General features: G+C 37.7%; 1 pseudogene; it reads left to right on the forward strand.

Moving 5' to 3' along the window:
• Nucleotides 1–1,178: 1,178 nt before the first annotated feature.
• LOC129518159 (dnaJ homolog subfamily B member 6-like) lies at nt 1,179–12,629 on the forward strand (annotated as a pseudogene).
• The last annotated feature ends 7,844 nt before the right edge of the window (nt 12,630–20,473 follow it).

The following is a 20,473-nucleotide window of genomic DNA, read 5'->3' on the forward strand; positions in this document are numbered from 1 at the left end:
GAGGCCTAAAAGTATAGTGATAGGTGCTTATAATCCAGACCTGCCTCAGGCAGGAGTTACCATTCAGGTAATTAAGAGGTGATGACCCTAGTCTCAACTTGAGTTGTTAAAGGCCATGTTTCAGGGGGCTATGATTTCCTAAAAATATAACCCAAAAAGCTCCTTGCTAATAGCTACACTGCTGATGAAGTACTTGTGCTTTGACTTCCCTAGTTCTAAAGGAATGGTCAAATCTGGTTATGCATTAATGGTAGTAACATTGACATCTATTTCAAGGAACTTCAAATAAACAGAATGGAGAATGGACCTGGGAAGAATAAAGGGTACTTATTCCATAAAAGCCTGGAACATAACCTGAAGTACAGAAGCAACGTCAAATTTAGAATCAGAAGATAAATGTAATAACACATAAGACAATATGAGATGGTAGAAGCCAGTCTTGATGAATTTCATCCAAAGAATTGTAGGTCACTGTGCTAGGTGTTAGGCGCGTTTGGTAGGTTACTTAGGCTTTCTGTGCCTGGTTTTGATCCCAGAAACTATGACTCTAAATATTTCATGCTCCTAGTGACTATAATCTATTGCTTTTCAGTATAAAAATTGCCATATGAGTAGCGTCATAGGATGTCCCCATTTACCTGGGACAGTTTCGGTTAACTCCTGCTTCCCATAAAATTTAATAGTGCCTTCTTATATTCTGCGAACTTATCCTGACACAACTTGGATATCACATGTAATAGTAAGCTTAATTAGCTAACTTTGATAAAACCATTGCATGAAAAGCATTCTAAACAATTTCAATGTTGGTCCATCTCTCCTATTATCCTCAAACACCATCCGAAATTGACCCCCCTCCCCATTTTTAAAGTCCTTCTTACCCAGCTTGCATCCCCTGGTCCATCATAGCACCTTTGACCTTTTTATCTCCCTAGCACGCTTGATTTAAACATCTAAACTTTAGTGAAATGAAACCACTTGTTCCACATTTTCATCTTAACAGATGAATGTGGTTAGAGAAAAATACACAACCACAAACTTCAAATGAGTCATCAGTACCACCAGATATTTCTACTTTACTTCTCTCTTCAGTTTGTTTTCCAAATTTCAAAAAGGCTACCTCATACTTCTCTCATCACACATCCAATACTCCCAAGTTTGTCCATGCCTCCACTCCGTCTATGACCTTGCCACATACCGTTGAGAACATAGAGGCATTCTCTTCTAAATCTTCTCCAGCCAGGCTTTTGAACCTATCCTCCACTGAAACGGCTTTGCTTGATGTCTTCAATGATTCTACTTTCCTAAATCCAATGGTAAATTCTCAATCCTCATCTCACGCAAATTGCTGCAGCACTTGTCCAAGCTGATCACACCCCCTATCATGACTTATGTTCCCCAGAAAGCCAACAGAACCTGACATGAGGACTCGCATGCAGTTGGTTTATTTGAGGAGCTGGCTCAGGAAATAAGAAAGGGGACTGAGAAGAATGAATCAGGAAGGGAGGGACCATCAATTCCAGGGTATGGTATTGATCTGTTTGCCACTGTAGGCAACTGTGGATTATTCACACTGAAGACTCCCTGTGGAACTGCATAGATGCACTTCAGAATTTTCCAGCAGACATAAAGAGAGGAGTGTTTGTCCATCATATTCTATCTCCCATTGACCAAGGGTAATCTGAGAGAGTATTCACTCACTGGCACTTGCAGTCTTGTCCATGAACTAGAATCCCCGAGCAGGCTCCTGTAGGTGTTCTAACCAGCGAGAGCAAAGAAGCCCCAAGGCAGGAGGAGATAGTAGAAGAAACAGATGAATGAGGTAGCATCAGGTTTCCCCTTCATACAGCTGCTACAGCAAAGTCCTGAGCAAAAAGGGGGTCGAGGAACATGTGACATGGGGCAAAAAAGACTTTCAACACACCCCCCTTCTTGAAATATATTCTTTACTTGTCATCCTGCACACCATACTCTCCCTGTCCTCTTCCTGCCTCAATGATCTCTCTCTTCTTTTCCAAGTCCTTTTATGGTTCCTCTGTATGAAACTTCTCTGAAGTATTAAAGTGCCAAAAATTTCAGTTCTTAGTCTTCTCCTCTTCTCTACCTACACTCACATTCTTGGTGATCTCATCTAATCTCCTGCATTTAAGCACCATTTTTATATACTCACGACTCCCAAATTTATATCTCTAGCCTCATCTCTCCCCTGAATTCCAGACATTTTTCTTAAAATCTACACTTAAAAGTTTTATAATAATAATAATAATAATAATATAAAGCTTTATGTCATTATAAAACTGAACATATTTAGAACATAAATGATTTCTATACTCCTAAAAATTGTTCCTCTCTCAGTTTCCCCTGTTTCTGTGTAAATTATGACTCCATTCTGGGACTTCTGGGTGGTGGCTCAGTGGTTGAGAGTCTGCCTTAAACTCAGGTTGTAATCCCGGGGTGCTGGGATTGAGTCCCACACAGGGAGCCTGCTTCTCCCTCTGCCTATGCATCTGCCTCTCTGTGTGTGTGTCTCTCATGTATAAATAGCATCTTAAAAAAAGTGATGACTCCATTCTTCCAATGACTCAAGCCAAGCACTTTGAAGTATTCTTGATTCCTACCTTTTCTTCATATCAATTAGTCAACAAATCCTGTTAGCTGTACCCTCAAAATAAATTCAGAATTTGACCACTTCTCTCTATTTTCACTACTACTACCCAGTCTCATTCACCTGTGTCTGCTCCCTTGATAACTGCAGCAGCCCCTTGATTCTACTCTTAACCCCTCTCCCAAAGTCTGTTCCCAACAGAGAAACCAGAGTGATTGTTCCAAAACTGAAGGCTGGATCTTGTCATTCTCCTGCATAAAATCCTCCAGTGGTCTTCCAATTCACTTAGAATTGGATTGATAATTTCCATCATGGTTATAAAGCCCTATATATATGCTCTTCTGATAACTACATGGCCCAGTCCCTCGTTTAATATCAGGGGTCCACTCAAATATCACTTCCTTAAGGACCATCCTAAATCAGCATTGCTCACTATTTTATCCTCGTTTTGCTTCATTTTTTTCCCGATAGGATTTCTTACTACCTCATTACTATATTTTATTGTTGAATGAATAAATAAATGGATATTGTGGTAGTTAAGTTGGAGCAAGCTTTCTCTTTTATTTTTATAAGATTATTTTTTAAAGTTTTTATTTAAATCCCAGTTAACATGCAGTGTAACATTAGTTTCTGGCATACAACTTAGTGATTGAACACATTCATACAACACCCAGTGCTCATCATAAGTGCCCTCCTTAATCCCCATCACCTATATAACTTATACCCCCACCTATCTCCCCTCTGGTAACCATCATTGTATTCTTTATAGTCAAGTGTCTGTTTCCTTTTTCTTCTTCCATTTGCTCATAGGTTTTGTTTCTTAAATTCTACATATTAGTGAAATCATATGGTATTTGTCTTTCTATGAATAGTTTATTTCACTCTAACTCCATCCACATCATTGCAAATGGCAAGATTTCATTCTTTTTTGTGGCTGAGTAATATTCCATTGTACATATATACCAAATCTTTTTTTTCCTCCTCAGATCCAGGATTAGGCTTCGGGTTAGGGCTAGAATATGGGTAAGGTCAGGGTTGGAGCCAGGATGATAGTATGTGCCTATTATCCTGCAGTTTAGAGACCTCTGCAGAGGGATAAGATTAGGGTTAGGGTTTTGGTTATGGCTAGGTTTAGGGGTTAGTGGTTAGGGTTAGGGTTTGAGGTAGGATTTGGTTTTCAGCCAGGGTTAGGATGAGGGCATAAGTATATGCCTTGTATTCTGCAGTTCAGAAAGCTCTCCAGAGAATAAAACCTCAGACTTTTGTTGGGGTGAGAATAAACATGGCAAACATCCACTGGCTGAGGTAGAGGGAATTTGGCACTATAAATACTCTAACTGGATATTCAATTAGCCCTTCTTTTTTGATCTCTATCTTTGCACCCATTTTCAAAAATACTATAAATTCTTCAAGTATTTATTTTCATTCCAGTTCGTTAACATACAGTGTTATATTAGTTTTAGTTGTACAATACGGTGACCAACTAATTCCATACATCACCCAGTGTTCATCACTACAAGTGCCCTCCTTAATCCTCATCTCCTATTTCACTTCACCCCCACCCACCTCCCCTCTGGTGACCATCAGGGTGTTCTCAGTTGTTAAGAATCTGTTTCTAAGTTGGCCTCCCTCTTTTCTCCCTCTGTGATCGTTTGTTTTGTTTCTTATATTCCATATATGACTGAAATCATACAGAGCAATCTTTATGGAAGTCAACAAATATTGGTAAATGTGCCTGTGTGCCACCCATTGCTTTATATATTGTTCCACTGTGGTCTCTCCCAAAACTCTTCCCTTGCCCCTTGGAATCTCTACTTATTTTATTTCTCCACTTCTGGAACTAACTAACACCCTGAAATTACACTGCTGCCCCTTTAGCACTTTCTAGTGGTTGTTGTTTATTCTCCCTTATATGACTTTACTTCATTCACAATGCAGCTTAGACTCCAAGGAGATGAAGATTTGAGTATTATCCTCATAAAAAAGTGTTGGTTGGAATTGTTGGGTGTATGATCTCTGCCAGAAAGTATACACTGGAGAAATGCAGAACACTAACAGAATCTTTCCTTTAAAGTGATGACTATAGGCAGCCCGGGTGGCTGAGCGGTTTAGCGCCGCCTTCAGCCCAGGGCGTGATTCCGGAGACCCAGGATCCAGTCCCACATCAGGCTCCCTGCATGGAGCCTGCTTCTCCCTCTGCCTGTGTCTCTGCCTCTCTCTCTTTCTCTCTCCCTCTGTGTGTCTCTCATGAATAAATGAATAAAATCTTAAAAAAAATAAAGTGATGACTATCATAATTAGAGAAAAGAAAGAGACTTCTACTGGTAAGAGTTCCAGTCATTAACAAAGGCAGGTTCACTGGACCTCTTTATTTATATTAATGTATGTTTGGAAACAACTGCACTATAAAAATAACAGATAACAATTGTCAAGATCCCACTATGTTCCAAGCATAAAATTTAATCTTCATGACCAACTTTATGACACAGATTTTTTATAACTCTTGACAACAGATAAGGAAACTGAGACTTTGGAAAGTTAAGTGATTTGTTTAAGGCAATACAGTCAACAAGATTTTTTCCAGATTTACTGAAGTACAATTGATAAATAAAAATTGTATGATTCAAAGTAGAAAAAAGAGAAAAAAACAAAGTAGATAATGTAATGTTTTGATATATGTATATATTATAAACCTAATACCATTATCAAGCTAATTAATATATCCATCATCTTACATACTTTTTATTTTTGTTTTTTATTTAAGTTTAATTTAACTAACGTATGTACTACTAGTTTCAGAGGGGATTCAGAGGGGATGAAGTGATGCATCAGTTGCATATAATACCCAGTGCTCATTACATCAAGTGCCCTCCTTAATGCCTATCACTCAGTTTCCCCGTCCTCCCACCTCCCCTCCAGCACCCTCAGTTTGTTTCCTTAAGAATCTCTTATGGTTTGTCTCCCTCTGTTTTCATCTTATGTTTTCTCCTCTTCCCCTATGATCCTCTGTTTTGTTTCTTAAATTCCACATATGGTATTTGTCTTTCTCTGACTGACTTATTTCACTTAGCACAATACTTTCTAGTTACATCTACATCCCTGCACATAGCAATATTTCATTCTTTCTGATGGCCGAGTACTATTCCATTGTATATATATGCCACATCTTCTTTATCCATTCATCTGTCAATGGACATCTGGGCTCTTTCCATATTAGATTATTGTGGACATTGCTGCTATAAATATTGGGGGGGGGGTGCCTCTCCAAACCACTATGTTTGTATCCTTTGGGTAAATACCCAGTAGTTCAATTGCTGGGTTGTAGGGTAGCTCTATTTTGAACTTCTTGAGGACCCTCCACCCTGTTTTCCAGAGTGACTGCATCAGCTTGCACTCCCACTAAGAGTGTAAGAGGGTTTCCCTCTTTTCCACATCCTTGCCAACAACTGCTGTTTCCTGACTTGTTAATCTTAGCCATTCTGACCATCGACCTCATGTAGTTTGTGTGTGTTGGGAGCACTTGAGATCTAGTGTCAGCAATTTCAAGTATACAATGTAGTTTTAAGTCAGTCACATTGCTATACATTAAATCTCTAGAATGTATTCATACAGCACAACTGAAATTTTGTACCCTCCAAACTCCCCATTTCCCCCTCCCAACAAACTCTGGTAATTACCATTCTACTCCCTGCTTATATGAGTTTGACTGATTCATAAGTGTTGTCACAAATGGTAAAATTTCCTCCTTTTTAAAGGGTGACTAATAAAATTTTCCTTCTTTTTGAAGGGTGACTAATATAAATTTTCTTTATGCATTAATCCACCAATGGACACTTAGGTTGTTTCCATATCTTGATTACTATATGAATAGCACTGCAATAAACATGGAGTGCAAATATCTCTTTGAGATACTGATTTCATTTCCTTCAGATATGTACCCAGATGTGAGATTGCTCTATCATATGATAGTTCCATTTTTTAATTTTTTTGAGGAATCTCCATACTGTTTCCATAATGGCTGTAGCAATTTACATTTCCACCGACAACATACAAAGATTCCCAATTCTGCACATCTGATCAACTTTTATTATCTTTTATGATTTTGATAAGAGGCATTCTAACAGGTGTGAAGTGATACTTCAATTGTAGTTTTGATTTGTATTTTCACGATGATTAGTGATGTTAAATATCCTTTCATATACCTTTTGGCCATTTTTATGTTTTCTTTGGAGAAATGTCTATTCAGGTCCTCTGCTCGTTTCTTAATCAGGTTATTCGGGGTTTTTTCTTGTTTGCTATTGAGTGAGTTTCTTATGTATTTTGAATTCTAAACTCTTACCAAATGAATAGTTTGCAAATATTTTCTCCACTCCATAGGCTGTCTTTCACTCTGTTGATGGTTTCCTTTTCTGTGAAGACTTTTGGTTTGATGCAATCCCACTTGTCTCTTTTTGCTTATGTTGCCTCATGCTTTTGATGTCCTATCCAAAAAAATCATGTTAAATTTCTGGCTGATTTGCTTGTCTGTTGCTTGCCATAACCAGTATCAAGATCTCAAGTTAGCTGTTACGCTGGCTTTTCCTGATAGTTTGTCATTGAGGTTGCTCTTGTTTTCAACAATACCAGTTGAGATACCACTCTAGCTCTGCCCAACTCTAGCTCAACTCTAGCTCAGGACCACTTTGTCCAGCAATGAAGTTGCTAGTCCTTATGACTTACCTCATCTCTGGAGAATTACCATGACACGGAGCTGGAGGTGAATATAGGAGCAGTTCCAGACTAAAATGCCACAAATTCTCATTATTCTTACTGAAGTTTAGATTTCCTTGAATAGACTCTTCTCAATTTTTTATGCCTTTTGCTAGTTTACAGATTTCTGTAATCGTAGTTTTTGAAAGTTTTGTCTAGTTTTTTGTTGTTGTTTTGTGGTGTGTGTGTGTGTGTGTGTGTGTGTGTGTGTGTAAAGGACTTACCAAGCTTCCCACTCAGAATTTCTGAACGTCCTGCCCTAGATCATTGATTTTTAAAAAATCTTTCTTCTTTTTAATACAATCATTGGAAGCTATAAATTTCCATAAAAACACTGCTGTATCTGTAGACCTACACATTTTGATATATTGCATTTTTTAAAGATTTTATTTATTTGCCAGAGAGAGAGAGGGGGAGAGAGAGAGAGAGAGAGAGAGAGAGAGAGAGAGAGAGAGAGAGGAAATGAGAAGAGAGAGAAAAGTGGGCTTCCAGTTGAATAGGGAGCCCAATGTGGGGCTCAATTCCAGAACCCTGGGATCATGACCTGAGCTGAAAGCAGATGCTTAACTGACTGAGCCACCCAGATGCTCTGATGTGTTGCATTTTGATTATCACTAAGTGGTAAATATTTCCAGTTTCCTTTTTGGCTCATGGTTATTTAGAAGGCTGTCTATTCATATCCAAGTAGTTGAGGATTTTCTAGGTATCTTTTTTTTCTTCAGATTTTTATTTACATTCTAGGTAGCCAACTCAGGGCAGTATTGGTTTCAGGAGTAGAATTCAGTGATTCATCACTTACATACAACATATAGTGGTATCCTTTAACTATTTTTTTGTGATTTAATATTGTTTTGGTGAGTGAACAACCTCTATTTTAAATTTCTTTTAATTTATTAAGACTTATTTTTGTCACATTATATGGTCCTTTGTGGAATGTTTCATGTGTAGTTGAAAATTATGCTGTTTTGGAATGAAGTGTTTTATAAATGTTAATTGAATCATTATTGGTATTTAGTGTTGTTCAGGTCTTTTTTATCCTTACTGATTTTCTGTGTGCTTGTTTTATCAATTACTGAATGAAGTGTGTTGACATTTCCAACTCTAATTGTACATTATCTATGTCTCCTCTCATTTATGACAGATTTTGCTTTATGTTTATTCAATATCTGTTTTTAGATGTATGCACAGTTAAAATTGTTGTATCTTCTCCTAGAATTGATTCCTTTATCATCATGTGGTATCCTGTTCATCCTTGATAATATTTTTTATTGGAGTTCAATTTCCCAGCATATAGCATAACACCTAGTGCTCATCCCGCCAAGTGTCGCCCTCAGTGCCCATCACCCAGTCACCCCAACCCCCCACCCACCTCCCTTTCCACTATCCCTTGTTCGTTTCCCAGAATTAGATGTCTCTCATGTTTTGTCAACCTCACTGATATTTTCACTCATTTTCTCTCCTTTCCCTTTATTCCGTTTCACTAATTTTAATATCCCCCAAATGAGTGAGACCATATAATGTTCGTCCTTCTCCGATTGACTTATTTCACTCAGCATAATACCGTCCACGTCGAAGCAAATGATGGGTATATGTCATTTCTAATGGCTGAGGAATATTCCATTGTATACATAGACCACAGCTTCTTTATCCATCATCTGTCGATGGACACGGAGGCTCCTTCCACAGTTTGGCTATTGTGGACTTTGCTGCTATACACATTGGGGGGCAGGTGTCCTGCCGTTTCACTGCATCTGTATCTTTGGGGTAAATCCCCAGCAGTGTAATTGCTAGGTCATAGGGCAGGTCTATCTTTAACTCTTTGAGGAACCTCCACACAGTTTTCCAGAGTCGCTGCACCAGGTCACATTCCCACCAACAGTGCAGGAGGGTTCCCTTTTCTCCGCATCCTCTCCAACATGTATTGTTTCCTGTCTTAATTTTCACCATTCTCACTGGGGTGAGGTGGGATCTCATTGTGGTTTTGGTTTGTATTTCTCATCCCTGATAATATATCTCATTTAGAAATCTACTTTATTTGATATTAAAGTAGCTACTCAATCCTTCTTTTGGATAGAATTTGAATAGTATATTTTTCTCCATCCTATGGCTTAATATTTAAGGCTGTTGACTTGTAGGCACTTACAGTTTCTTATATAGGCACATATAATGGTATTTTACTGTGACAATATTTTAAATTAAAAATTTTAGGTTATTTACATTTAATGGAATAATTAATGTGGCTGATGTAATTCTACTTTTTTACTCTTTGTTTTCAATTTGTTCTATCAATTATTTGTTCCTTTTTGTCTTTTTCCCCCTTCTTTTGTGTTGAGAGGGTTTGTTTGTTTATTTGGTTTGGTTTGGGTTGACAATTTATTTCCTTCATTGGCTTATTAGCTTTACCTCTTAAATTTTTTTAGATCATTTTCCTTAGAGTTGATAATGTAAATGTTTGACTTATCAGTCTGCCTTCAGATACATTACACTTTCAGGTTCAGGGTAAGAACTTTACCACAAACTTCCATTTTTCTCCTCTCATCATTAGTGTTACTGTTGTCATAGACAATATTTCCAAAATACATTATTATTTATAAACAATTAAAATTTATTTTTAACCTATAGAGCTACAATTTAAACTTTTTAAAAAAGATTTTACTTATTTATTCATGAGAGACACACACACACAGAGGCAGAGACACAGGCAGAGGGAGAAGCAGGCTCCATGAGGGATCCTGATACGGGACTCGATCCCGGGACACCAGGATCATGCCTTAAGCTGAAGGCAGATGCTCAACTGCCGAGCCACCCAGGTGTCACCAATTTATAATTTTTGATGTACAATTCTTTCAGTTTCCACAAATGCATCACACTGTATAACCACCACCCTGATCAAGATATCCCTAAAGTTCTTTCATACACATCCTTTGTAGACAACTCTTATCTGCAGAACCAGTAGTCTTATTTCTATCTCTTTAGTTAGGAGTTTCATCAATGTTGTATAAATGGAATCATAGGGTATATAGGCTTTTGAGTCTGGCTTCTTTAATTTGACATAATATATTTGAGATTAATTCATGTTGTTGTATGTTTCAGTAGTTTTTTTCTGTTGTATGCACTTGCAATTTGAAGGACATTTTAATTGTTTTCAATTTTTGGCAATGATGAATAAAGTTGCTCTACATATGCATATGCAGGTATTTATGTAAATATAAGTTTTTATCTTTAATGAGCAAACTTTATAAGAAAATTTCAAACTGTTTTCCCAAGTGGCTATACTATTGCTCACCAGGAATGTGTCAGAGTTGCAATTGCTCCAAATCAGAATCAGCACTTGGTATTGTTACTCAAAAAAGATTTTAGCTACCCTAATAGGTGTGTTAGTCTTGTCTCATTGTTATTTTTATTGTATTCATGTTTTTCTTTAAACTATTGAGCATATTATATTTATCACACTTGTTTAAGGTATTTGTCTGCTGAGTACATTATCTCTTAACATTTTTGTGTCTGTTTCTGTTCTACGATTTTACTCCTGGTATGAGTAACATTTGCATGCCTGATAATTTTTCATTGGTTATTAGGCTATGAAAATTAATATTTTTGAACATTGGACTTTGTTGTCTTTTTTAAAGAGTGTTAAATTTTGGGGCACCTGGGTGGCTCAGTGGTTGACTGTTGGCCTTTGGCTCAGGGCATGATCCCGGGGTCCTGGGATGGAGTCCCGCATCGGGATCCCCACAGGGAGCCTACTTCTCCCTCTGCCTGTGTCTGCCTCTCTCCCTGTGTCTCTCATGAATAAATAAATAAAATCTTTAAAAAGGAGTGTTAAAATTTGACAGACTTTTGTATCAAGGTGATTTCTTGGAGATTTCTTTTTTTAAATTCTGTCAGGGAAAATCTAGGATAGCCTTTTCTTTATGGCTAATTTACTAAGGTGTGACCCTTTTTGGTGTTTCTATTAATGTCCAACATTTATCAGAGGTATTTTTACTCTGGCTGGTCACAACTCAGGTAGTTCTCAGTTCTGTGGGGGCTCTTGGTTGTTATTTTATTTGTGTTGTGGGGGTATACATGTGTGGATTAATGTTTAACCAAAGACTTAAGAAGACCCTTATGCAGATTTCTGGAGAGATTTTCCTGACTAATTCTCCCCTCTTCAGTTCTCCATCCTCAAACTCAATTCTCTGTCCTGTCAACTCAGACTAATGTGTTCTGCTTGATGTTCTCCCAGCACCACGGTCCAAGACACCAGAAGGTGTCTCCAAGCACAAAATAATCATAGGGCCCACTTTACTTCTTTTCCTTATTTTAGAGGTCACAGTCCTTTACTCTTTTTCTCTAATGTCTGAAAACTGACATTATATATGTTTTCTTCACTCTTTTTGTTGTTTATGGTGGGAAGATAATTTCAAATATTAAGGTCTGAGTTTGAATCTCAGACATTTTCTTTTTCTTATACTCATACCTTAGGTGATGCTATCCAATCTTATTGCTTTATATAATATTTATACCTTGACACATTTCCAAAATTAATTTCTTCAGCCTGGACTTCTCTCAAACCCAGATGTATATAGTCAGCTGGCATATACACTTGAATGTTTGATGGACATCTGAAGCTTCACATATTTAAAACTAAAGTCTTCAGAGAAAGGGAAGTGTGTGAGGAGCTGCCACCCATCCTGCCAGCTGCCTGTCCTCAGACTCACCCCAACAGATAAAAGTCTTGAGAATAAAGAAGCCTAGAGAACATTCAAACAAGTAGCTGAGGCATATGAAATGTTATTAGATACTAAAAAAATGGGGACCTATGACGAATATGGCAAAGAAGAATAAGTGATGGAGGTGGAGGTGGAATTCATTTGGACAATCTGTTTGAGTTTGGCTTCACATTCCATAACCTAGGTGACATCTTCAGGGAATTTTTTGGTAGAAGGTGCCCATTTTCAATTGACTTCTTCAAAGATGCATTTGAGGTTCATTTTTGGGAGTCAAAGAGGCCTCCTGTGGAAGCAGGAGCCAAGGCGCAGGGTCATTCATTCTTCCATTCTTTCAGTGGATTTCTGTCTCTGGAAAGAGTTTTTTTCTTTCGATACAGAATTTACTTCTTTAGGTCACCAGGTCATAGCCTCACTTCATTCTTTTCCACAGCATTTGGTGGTAGTGGGATGGGCAACTCTAAATCTATATCATCTTCATTAAAATGGTTAGTGGCAGAAAAATCACTACAAAGAGAATTATTCACAATGGTGAAGAAAGAGTAGAGGTTGAAGAAAATGGCTAAAGTTCTTAACGATAAATGGTAAAGGAGCAGCTGCTACACTTGGGTAACAAGCAACTCAATGCAGGCATGTAACAGAAATGCTACCTATAACGGGCACCAATGAGGATTAACAGGAACATTTATTTTTTGAAGATTTCAAATGAACTGAACTTTCAGTATAACTGTACCTAACCTAAAGTATTTATAGACAGCTCATTGGAGCCCTATTTGTCATAGACTTTTGAGTTTATTGTTGGGACCACATAATAGGACCACTATTTTGCACTATTTGGGAGTTGGGAGTTTCTTGTTGTTTTGGTTTTTGTCTTTAAAATTGCGGGATCCCTGGGTGGCTCAGTGTTTAGCACCTGCCTTCGGCCCAGGGTGTGATCCTGGAGTCCCAGGATCGAGTCCCGGGATGGAGTCCCACGTCGGGCTCCCTGCGTGGAGCCTGCTTCTCCCTCTGCCTGTGTCTCTGCCTCTCTCGCTGTGTGTCTCCCATGGATAAATAAATAGAATCTTTAAAAAAATAAAATAAAATTGTCGTGAACCTCTGTATGTACTTTGCTTTTTTCCTCAAAACTTATTTATTTATTTATTTATTTATTTATTTACTTACTTACTTATTTACTTACTTACTTATTTAAGAGTGAGAGGCAGAGGGAGAAGCAGACTCCCCACTGAGCAGAAAGCCCCGATGCAGGGAAGCCCCGATGCAGGGCTTGATTCCAGGACTCTGAGATCATGACCTGAGCTGAAGGCAGATGCTTAACTCACTCACTTTGCTTTTTTATTCAACATGATCCAAGGTGGTCATGACTCTCAGACTAACACCAGCATAGACTTGCTTTTCATTGTGTTTCAAATGTGAGCCAGGTAGATAGAGTCAACCTGCTGTGAAGTTAACATTGCCAGGATGAATCTTACACAAAAATAATCTCAGTTTTTGTCAGTATTTAATATAGTAATGCATTAATGGTGATAGATTTTTCATTTAATATAACTGTAAGATGCTTTTCTAGTTGTGCGTGAACGCTGACAACTTAGTAAGTTTTAAAAATAAACAATATTTAAACAAAATATGTAATATTAAGCCTAGGTTCAAAAAAGTAAAGCTGGTAAACTGGGTCTTTGTCATTTACTTGAAAAAATGCAAAGGTATTGGGGATCCCTGGGTGGCTCAGTGGTTTGGTGCCTACCTTCAGCCCAGGGAGTGATCCTGGAGTCTCGGATCGAGTCCCACATCAGGTTCCCTGCATGGAGCCTGCTTCTCCCTCTGCCTGTGTCTCTGCCTCTCTCTCTCTCTCTCATGAATAAATAAAATCTTTTTAAAAATGCAAGTGTATTTGGTGCAAAACAAAAACAAAAATGACTCCTAGTCTTCATTCCTTTATCCTTTCTTTCCAAACCTTGTTCTACACCATTGTCCAACAGTTCCATTATTCTAGTTGTTATGTCCATCCTTGAGTCTTTTCTTTCTCTAACACCTCATGTGTAATCTATCAAGAAGTTCTTTTGGCTATGCTACTTGAATTATATATAGAATACAACCCCCTCTAATGACTTCCACTGCTACCACTACCCTATCAAAGCTCACATTATCTCTCACCTATATTACCTTAATAGCCTTCCAACAGGTCTTCTTGTTTCTGTTACTGTACTCCTTACCTTCTATCTCCTCAGAAAAGCCTAGGTGGTTTTGTTAAATTTTAAGTCAGATAATGTCATATCTCTTGCCAAAATCTGCAATAGCTTCCCATATCGTTTTCTTTCCTTGCTCGTTCCACTTTAGCAGGGCCAAGATTAGGATGAGGCAAAAGAGGAACCCAGTACACAATATTTAAGGAAGTATTCATTCTCAGGGTCATGTGAGTGCCTAATCCTTGTCTTGGCCCTGTACTTCAGCCATACTGACTTCTTTGCTGTCCTTCAAAAAAATCCCAAGAATGTTTTGGCCTTGGGTCCTTTGCATTTGATGTGCTCACAGCTTTGAATATATTCTTCCACCCAGTACTTGCATGTTTTGCTTGTGCTCTTCATTCAGGTTTCTATGAAAATCACCTTGTCATTGAGGTTCTACCTCATACTCTCACTCCATTTTTCTGTCCCTTTATGCCTCCCTAGTTTTCTTCTTAGCACTTACCACCACTTAATATATTATATATTTATTCATATATTGCCTATATCTACTACAAGAATGTAAGCTCACTGAAAGCAGAAACTTCGTTTTATTTTTTGCTGTGTTCCCAGGAATTGGAATAGTGCCTGGTCCATTGTAAGCATTACATAAATTATTTGTTGAATAAATGAATATGCATGGCCTCTTATTTTTTACTTATTTTCATTTTATTCCTTTCTTGCAAGCAACACATACTAAATGTTTTTTTTACTCAATTTTATGGCATTGCCTTTTTTAAAAAGAATAACAGAATATCCACATTTTGTATAATATCTGATACACTTTAATTTCTTACATATTTAATATTTAATTTAATAAACACTATTTATTTTGCACTGTTTCCCCAAGTTTGCTAATTTGATAAAGCTATTAACTCAGTTTTTCCTTTGTTAATTTGTGAGCTAAATATGCTTTACCATTTTATTAGTTACTGCAACTTTCCAACACATATGCCTCCACTATTATCTGAAAGCATATTTATTCTCTATTATGATTTTCTCTTATTCCAATATTTTAATTTAGGATATGTTCTTATTTATTTGGAATACTTTCACTTTTCTCACTCTACTAAATTCATACTTTCCATGATAAGATAAAAGATAAGATCTTTAGAATGTTTACTTCTCTGTTTGTATTCCTTTTTTACCCATAACTCTTATTTTTCATAGATGAGGTAGTACTTTTAGTTCTAGACATTAGAGTGTCTGTAGAAATGTGGAACTTTTGTTTCAAAAGTCCTTATTTGACATTTATGTTACCCATTTCCAGAGAGTCTATTATTATCCATTTATATTAACTACTATACTTCAAATGCAGAGTTTTTTTCAGTTCAGGGATTGTTCTCCTATTGTTTGATTAGTTTGGTTACTTTCCATATTTTTTTTTCTCCTTCTGAAGCTGAAATTGTTCACATATGTGGCCTCCTGCACCTATATATCAATGTGGATCCATATCATAGAGCTTTTTGATATTGATTCCTAGGCACTTGTTTAGCTCACAGTGCAAAAATCTCAGCACTAATTCTTTTTGTTATAATTATCACAATATCAAAAACTTTGCTTATCTCCAGGCTACGGGTGCCATTTGATCCAGGTGAGGTAGATAATTTGTAGTTAGTAGAGGGAAAGCGAGCTCTGTTCAGATAACCATCTTTCTAGAGGGTGGGTTTTAAATGGCAGTTCACTTGGGAGAGCAATGTTTTCTTCTAAAAGTGTGGAGAGATAACATTTTTCTTCTCTTTCCCTATTTCTCCTCATTTTTGTTTGTAATGGTAAATGTACTTTCAGCAATCTGTGCTAAGAAACTTTGGCCTTCTCTCCTGCTACTTCTTTTGTAGACTCTTCCTCCAAAGATCCTGAAAAAATAAAGTGTGGTTTGAGGCATACTCTTCTTTAGAAGGGGCTTAGCTAGTTATATCTCTTTGTTTATTTATCTGTTAATACATTAAAAAATGTTGAGTACCTATTCCGTGCCAAACACTGTATATATACATATGTTCAATTTGCCAACATATAGTACAACACCCAGTGCTCATCCCTTCAAATGCCCCCCTCAGTGCCCATCACCCAGTTACCCCATCCCCCCGCCCACCTCCCCTTCCACTACCCCTTGTTTGTCCACAATAGCCAAACTGTGGAAGGAGCCTCGGTGTCCATTTACAGATGAATGGATAGAGAAGCTGTGGTCTATATATACAATGAAATATTCCTCAGCCATTAGAAAGGACGAATACCCACCATTTGCTTCAACGTGAATAGAACCGGAGGGGATTATGACAAACACTGTTCTAAGTGAGTTAGACATATACAGTCTCTACCCTCATAAAACCTACATTCTATTGTGAAGAAATAATCACAAGTTAATTTCACATAGCTACAGATGATATAAGGAAACTGAGATGAAAATGGGGGATACTAGGATGAGAATGTGAATCAATAATATCTTGGAGAGGAGACTGAAGGTATGAGTAAGAAGCCTGGGGAAAAATCAAGGGAAAACTCTTGATAATAGAAATCCTTGTCTACCACTACACAAAGGTAGGAAAAACAAACAGGGCTTACTCTTTTTCAGATCTTCATGTCAAACTGTAAAAATAATTTGTGGCTTAGAAACATATAATCAGGAATAAGTTATACTCCTGACCAGGTAGAATAAAGTCTCATCCCAACAATTTAACGAATTTCAGAAGAAAACCCAGGTGCTCCAATTAAGGCTGTGCACAAATCTTAACTGAGCTTCCCATTTGTATTCACTCACCCTCAAACTTAGAAATGGAAATTCATGGACCCCTCCTCCGAACTACTGAGTTAGAATCTTGGGATAAAACTTGGGAATTTGTATTTTAACAAGCCCTCCAAGTGACTCTTATGTAAGTTAAGTTTGATAAATGAGAATTTAGAGCATAATATATAGGTAGAAAGAACTTTAAGTTGCCAACATTTTATTAGTGCAGAAAAGGAAATCTAGAATAAGCAGGCTCACTCTTGTTAACATAAAAGCAAGCTGAAAAGAAATACCACAGCAAATATTCAAACAAATTAAGGGGAAAGTGGTCAAAAGAACTAAATGTGGAAGAAAATACATAACAGGGGATCCCTGGGTGGCACAGCGGTTTGGCGCCTGCCTTTGGCCCAGGGCGCAATCCTGGAGACCCGGGATCGAGTCCCACGTCGGGCTCCCGGTTCATGGAGCCTGCTTCTCCCTCTGCCTGTGTCTCTGCCTCTCTCTCTGTCTCTCTCTCTGTGACTATCATAAATAAATAAATAAAAATTTAAAAAAGAAAATACATAACAAATACTGAAAGTCACCTCCTCATCTTCATTGAATAATAAAATTCCTGTGTTTCACCTGGGCCTATGGTTGCACAGTCAGAAAATTACATTGTTCAGCCTTTGTTACATCCAGATGTGGCCATATAATTAAGTTCTGACCAACAAGATGTGGGAACAAGTAATATGCTTCACGTTCAGGTCCTCCTCTTGAGAGGGATGAGTATGCTCCCCTTTCCCTTTCTCTTTCTTACTGGCTATAGATATGAAAATGGTAACTGGAAAAGCCTGTTTGGACACAGACATTGAAACTACACAATTTGTCCTACCACCCATACCATACCACCTTACCTCTCAATCATAATGTGAAATAGAATAAAATTCTATCTTATTTGAGCTACTGTATTTTGGGGTCTCATGGTTGCAGCAGTTTTGAATATACTCTATTAAATACACTGCATGAATCTGATTAAACAAGGACCCAAAGACAAATGATACAGTGACAAAATGACAAAATGAAAAGGCAGAGTGTAGAACTCAGGGATCAAATCAAAGATCAAACAATACTACTGTAGAATTAATAATTAGGAACTTGAAAAGAATAAAAAAGATGGGTTAAAATATTGTTATTAATAAAAAGAAACAGCTGAGATACATTCATTTAAGAAATACTTTTGTAGCAGTTACTATTTTCCCACACACTGTTCTAGGTACAGATTGGGGGAAAGAGTTTATATAGGCTGTATTTCAAACAAAGAAAATAGTATAAGTGAAACTCTGATAGAGAAAAGACCTTGGTGTTTTTATTCATAATGGAAGTGAATTTGGTGCAGCTAAAGCCACAGGAATGAGAGGCCATAATTGTATAGGATTAAGTTGGAAAGTTTGGGAGGGACAAGATTATGCAGGGCCTCTAAGAACCATGGTAAGAGCTTCAATTTTATTCTAGGATAATTGGGAAGCCCCTGGGATGATTTAGGTGGTGGACAAGCATGATTTAATTTTGTATTTTGAAGCCACCTGTTATATGAAGGATGGGTTACAAGGGGGATAAGAATGGGTCCACAATAGCCACACTGTGGAAGGAGCCTCGGTGTCCATCGAAAGATGAATGGATAAAGAAGCTGTGGTCTATGTATACAATGGAATATTCCTCAGCCATTAGAAATGACAAATACCCACCATTTGCTTCAACGTGGATGGAACTGGAGGGTATTATGCTGAGTGAAGTAAGTCAATCGGAGAAGGACAAACATATGTTCTCATTCATCTGGGGAATATAAATAATAGTGAAAGGGAATAGAAAGGAAGGGAGAAGAAATGGGTAGGAAATATGAGAAAGGGAGACAGAACATAAAGACTCCTAACTCTGGGAAACGAACTAGGGGTGGTAGAAGGGGAGGAAGGCGGGGGGTGGGGGTGAATGGGTGACAGGCACTGAGGGGGGCACTTGATGGGATGAGCACTGGGTGTTATTCTGTATGTTGGCAAATTGAACACCAATAAAAAATAAATTTATTATTTAAAAAAAGAATGGGAGCAGAGAAACCCATTGCTCACTTTCCCTCCAATTACAACTCCAAGGCAAATAATAATGATGGCTCAAACTAGGAAATGCCTATGAGTAAATACCTAAGTGATGTCTCACAAAGATTGTGTGTGTAGAAATGAGCTTAGACAAAGAGGTCTGACCTGAAGATATAAAATTGGAAGTCCACAGTATATACTTGCTAATTGAAGGCATTGTACCAAATGAAATCAGCTGGGGTTGAACTGTAGCATAAGATAAGAGAATTCAAGCCCAAGCTCTGAGAAACTCTCAACATTTAGAATGGGTAGAGGGGAAAAATATCCAAATAATACTGAAAGGGGGAATTCAGAGAGGTAGGAAGAAAGCAAAAAGAGTGTGGTGTCATGGAAGGTGGAAGAATATGTTTCACTAAGTAAAATGCTGCATGGAGAAGTCAAATGAGATGAGGACTGAACAGTGTTCATTGAATTTAGCTATAAAAAAAAGTCTTCAGTGGGAGCTCTCTTAGATTACAGATGGTTAAAGAGTAGGAGACAGGTATGTAAGTGTTTTTGACGATAAGATGACTGGCAGCCTGTACCTCCTACGAGAAACTGTAGCTTGCTTTTTTTTTTTTCTCTCCTGTCTTCTTTCTTTTTTTCAAACATAATATCTGAGTCTAGGGAAAACAGTCTAGGTCAGCTAAGCTGTAGATACTGAGCAATATTTTTTTTTCATTCCATTTCAATGGCATTGGGAGATGTGGCCTTTCATGTTATTGGAAGGTAACATCATAGGTTCTGGTTTGGGCTTGGAAGGAAGCCACCTAAATCTCTAAGCTAGAAGAGAGAGAGCAAGGAAGGGAGAGGGAGGAGAGAGAGAGAGAGAGAGAGAGAGAGAGAGAGAGAGAGAGAGATTTCTATGTGATTCCTACCAGCCTACTACAGATTATATTTAATATTTGGTTCCAAGTTCTCAGCTAGGAGTAAAGGATTTTTATTTGTTCTCTTTGTCTTCTTTGTGGCTATATCTACCTCAAGGACCTCTTTGAAAGATAAGATAGGTCACAATTCATATATTCCTGGGATTTCCTCTCAAAACATAATCTCAATAGATTCTTTTAGCATCTCCTCACTTCAGCTTCTTATATGGTCAAGCTACCAACTTAAATTACACATCCCTCAACAGTCCTTGTCTTATTCCAAACCTGTGCTTGTACTTTCATACTGAAATCTTTCTGATATTCATATGCTACTCATCTATAGTATTAGAGTCATAACTTTAAACTTCCACCTATAGTTGTCACCCTACCGCTGCCAAACTCCTCCAAGAAATTGACAATATACCTGGGCCAATTTCTATAGTTTCTTAACATTTTTCTAATAGGCTCTGTTCAACTACCTGACTG

This window comes from Nyctereutes procyonoides, unplaced genomic scaffold, assembly GCF_905146905.1.
Source record: "Nyctereutes procyonoides isolate TBG_1078 unplaced genomic scaffold, NYPRO_anot_genome, whole genome shotgun sequence".
NCBI lineage: Eukaryota > Metazoa > Chordata > Mammalia > Carnivora > Canidae > Nyctereutes > Nyctereutes procyonoides.